Raw genomic sequence first — 4,882 nt, 5'->3', positions numbered from 1 at the left:
ACCAGTGATTTCTATATTAAGGCTGCTAAGTCTACACTCACATCAAAGGAAGCCTCAATCTTTGTCATGCGCCACCACACATATCCGGTAACATTCTGATGTGTAACCTGTTACATCAACAAAGAGGAAGCAATACTACAGGACAAGAAAAGTGTTCATCATGGCGAGTAGAGAGAACCCTTTAATATCTCAGATGAAACAGGTCTGAAATGGACCATGTGCTTGTCTGGCTGGTTATAAGGGAACATAAAACTCAAACATATTCTTCAGGCATCCATTCAGTCCAGTCCATCCTGCCCAGTATTCATGGAGCATCTACTTTGAGGCTGGGTCCAGACCAGTTGCTGGAGAACAGAACAATGAATGGTGCAGTCTTTAGCCTCACATTAAGGATCATTTCCATTCCAATCGCAGCCCTAATTCTTACCCTTGTTCTACCCCAGGTTAGGCTGTGTCCTATAACCTTGTGAGATCTCAGTTTTCTCATTTGCAAAATTTACAAAAGGAGGAAACTGTGTTAGTTAATATATGCACAGCTCCGTGTTCTAATGTTCTGACTTTGATCTTCACACTTTCAATCTCTCCCATCTAGGAAAGGTGTGTTCCTTCCTGCAATGCTTCTTTTCTCCTACGTTGGGAAGAATGGAAAATTCCATATTCAATTTTCTGTTTCATCTCATATACAAGGTATCTCCTCTCTCCTCACCTCAGGGGGTTTGTGCAGGAATTGTCACCAAATGTTGAGTTCTAGCCACACCATCCATTATTGAGCTAACATGTCAGACCCAAATACCCTGGGTCCTGGGAATGTAACTGTTATCAGGATACTTTAAAAACCAAAGCTTCTCTGCAAAAGGGAAGTGAGCTCAGCTCACCAATTAAGCAGTTTTGGGGGGAAAAAAATGGGCTTCCTCTTTGTTTTGTCTTCCTGAGTTTCCTTGTCATCTTTATGCTATTAAATGCACCTAAAATAAAAAATATCCAACTTATTCAAAATATGTACTTCCATAGCATCAGAGATTGGTAGTTACGCAAGAGATCATAGTTAATTTTCTCATTTTACAGACAAGGAAAATGAAACTCAGGTAGACCCATTTCTCTGAAGGCACATGTTTGGCAGTTCAGAATAAGAATACAAGTTTCCTAAACTCCAGACATTTCCCACTGTAAACTATGTTGCATGAATCTGTTTGTGGTGTCTGCCTGCACAACTAGTAACCCAGCAAATGTTCATTTTCAGGTGTAAGGTGGAGTGGATTAAACATGGATCAGCAGTCATATTTCCTACCAGCATGACTTGGATACGTCTCTTAAAATCATCAGCCTGCAGTTTTTGTGCTTTGCTTTCTTTCTTATTACTGTTTTCTGCCTAACTCGAGAATTGTTGCTAAGATAAGCTTTATAAAACATCAATAATGTATTAATTTATTAAAGTCTACACAGGAAGAAGCTTAGAGATCTACTGTAACCCTTTCTACTGTGTGGAAGGCCCTTTTGCTGAAAATTTTAATCCCTGTTTAACTTCTTAGACTCCCTAATTTTTGCAGTAGTAGGGTTTAAATCCAGGGCCTTGCACATGCTAGGTAAACTCTGTACTACTGAGCACAGATTTTTGGGGGGTTTCCTTTTTGTTTTAAGACACATTTATTAAGCATTATGATCAGACTATTACATTTAGCAATCATTAGCATGGGTGCAAAAAACAAACAAACAAACTACACTAAAGCCCTTTGTTGGAATGCCTTACACTTTTCACAGAGGAAAACTGAAAATAAATGTTATACATTCATCATAAATCTAGTCCTGCAGTTTTTTAAACTATACACGAGTATTGTCTAAAATATGTCTTCTTTGTAACAATGAGACCCTGCTACCACTGCCCTTGTCTGAGTTGTCTCTTGTTTATCTTTTAACATCTACATAATGTTTAGTTCTCTTTTTTACTGTAATGAAACACCTGAGACTAGATAACTTATGATAGAAAGAGGTTTGTCTAGCTCATACTTTTGGAGGTTTAAGGGCACTGGCTCAGCTCTGAGGAAGACCTCACAGAGGACAGGACCCAGACAGTGGGAAGCATGAGGAGGGAGAAACACCAGGGTGACACAGGAAGCCAAAGTCAGGCCAGGGAACAGGCGTGTTCTCTTGCTCACACTCTCTCAAGCACAAACTCAGGGCTCTGTGAGAGCTGTCTTAAGCCCCTTCAAGGGTGATGTCCCCTGTGATGTACTCACCTTCTTCTAGGCCTCAGCTCTTAAAGGGCCACTGTGTCTGCTTTACCACTGGGAATGGCTTCCCCTAGATGAACCACTGAAGGACCAACCTCATCCAAGATGGCTAAGAAGACAAAGCACCAGAAAAGCTCATGCTAAGGAGCCTGTCCCACCCCTCCGTGTCTCTTTCATTTCTCCTACCCGCATTTTAGGTTTCCCTTTTCAGAAATCTGTTTCCCCACTAGAAACACAAGAAAATGAAATATCTCCTTACTTAGACAAAATAGTACATCCCAAACACTTTTGCTTCTTACCTTTTCTTTTCTGCTGTTTTGGTTGCTAAAGTATGTTAAAACAAATCATAGACATGAAGCAAATCATAGACATATTATTCCACTTGTACAACTTCTCTGTACAACTTCTTTCAAAATAATGGAAATGATGCTATGTAATAATAATACCGCTATCACATAAAGGAAACAAAATTAATAATGATGACTTTTTATACCTCATACTTTGGTCCAAAATCAAATTTCCATAATCTCTCAAAAAATGTTCTTTTTTAGTCAATGTGTTTAAATCTAGACCCAAGCGCCACCCACCCCAGGAAAAGCCCCCCCATTACAGTTGGTGGTTATGATTCTAAAGTGTTGTTTAACCTAAGGCATTCTGCTTTTCAATCCCCTCGCCCTTGATTGGTTATACAAACCAGTTTCCCTGTGAAACGACTAACATTATGGGGCTTGTCTGTTTCCTTGTGATATCACTAACACTTCTCACCACTTTTTTTTGTATTTCCTGACAAAAAAAATTTAGCGCTAGAGATTTTTCAGATTCAAGGTTGACATTTTTAGCAGAAATACTTTACAGGTAACGCTCTGGACTTCATATTCCAGCACAAACTTCTGATTCCTTCACATGTAGAGATACTAAAATCGGTCAGCCTGTAACTTTCTTTTCAACATTATATTCTGAAAATCTTTCCATTTCAGCTCATATAACCTGACTTCATTCTTTATTGCAACTAGATAGATTCAATAAATGAAAATATTGGGTGAAAAATTAAAAAAATGTGTCATTCCTTTTCAAATAGTCTTGCTTTCTTCACTTGCAAAAATAATAAGAAGAGAGCCATCCACAAGGATGAGTTTTAAAAAAAAATTTTTTTATACCTGGGATCAAACTCAGGACCTTCCACTTGCAACACTGAGCTAAATCCCCGGCCCATGAGTTTTACATTTTAAACAATGGGATGTATTTTTTTTAAAGGAGCCTTTGGACATGTTTTTTGACCAGCAAGTGTTTTGTATCATAATTAGTTTCTAAATTGTGTTTAGAAAGTTGTGCCACACATTTTCTTACAGGCTAGTTGTTAACTAGTACTTACAATTATGTAAAGGAATAGGTACTCTGCTAGAGATTGCATGGTTGTTTTCCCCCTTAGTTAGCAGGAAAAGTGGCAGAAAATATCAAACCCTTGAAAGATGGCCTCCAAGCTCCAAAAGGAAACATTAGAATTATTCATAATTACAATTGCCCAGTAGAGAATTAAGGGAACACTTGACAAAATTCACAAAGGGGAAGTTACAGAATTTTATCCAGGTCAGGGGATAGGAAAATATGGGTGATACAGATGGGATTATCTAGAAAAGCTCGGGCCAATCGGAATCTACCCTATATGATGATAAGGGCAGTAGAGTGGATATTGGATAGTAACCACAATGACTACTAAACGCAGGGCCCCTACATATAATTGATTTGCACTGATTATCTGCTCTTATTTAAATTCCAACTTATCAGATTACATGGGCCATTAATCTCAGAGATACATAGGTTGGATAATAAGAATAAAAACTTAGGGCCGGGGATTTAGCTCAGTGGTTCCGGTGCCTGCCTCGCAAGCACAAGGTCCCAAGTTCGATCCCCGGTACCAAAAAAAGAGAATAAAAACTTAAAATAAACAATTAATTTTCAGATTTCCAGATTATAACTAGCCACATGACTTCCCTTTAAAAATAATTGCTACTGGGCTGGGAATTTAGCTCAGTGGTTCTGCTGCCTGCCTTGCAAGCGTAAGGAACTGAGTTCGATCCCCGGTACCAAAAAATAAATAATAATTGCTACTTTCTGTGTTTGCACAGTACTTAAAGATATGTCCTATTAAAAAAAAAAAAAGATATGTCCTATTTACTGCAGATGATCATGAGAAATAAGAATAAAAAATAAATAAAACAAAGCCAATGATCCCAGTTCCATGAAATAACTTCTATCAACATGATGGATCCTCTTTCAGATGTTCTCCTATATACCTCTATACAAATATAAACATGTAACTTCTTGTTCGTGTCAATATATCCCACTGATATGCTAGGAGAAAAAAAATCTCCCTCCTGTACAATCAGGACCATCATGGAGACACGTAGAATTCAACCTGGCTACACCAGGTTCTGGCCAACAAACCCTGATAGATAAATGAAAAATGCAAGGGACAGAGAATATCATTGCAGGACACAGGGGACTTCGTTGAAATGAAGCCCCAAACTGACTCAAACTCCCAGTTTTATTGAGGAACAACAAAGGAGTTCTGCTGAGCACAGGGGTTTGTTTCAGGTTAGCAAGGCACAGTGATCATTTGGCTGAATTAACTTTCATCGGGTTGTCCCCTAGGG

The sequence above is a fragment of the Heterocephalus glaber genome, unplaced genomic scaffold (genome assembly GCF_053883595.1).
Source record: "Heterocephalus glaber isolate CG9 unplaced genomic scaffold, H.glaber_assembly_v1.0 deba00001606, whole genome shotgun sequence".
In the NCBI taxonomy this organism is placed as follows: domain Eukaryota; kingdom Metazoa; phylum Chordata; class Mammalia; order Rodentia; family Bathyergidae; genus Heterocephalus; species Heterocephalus glaber.
Note: the sequence above shows the minus strand (reverse complement) of the source record.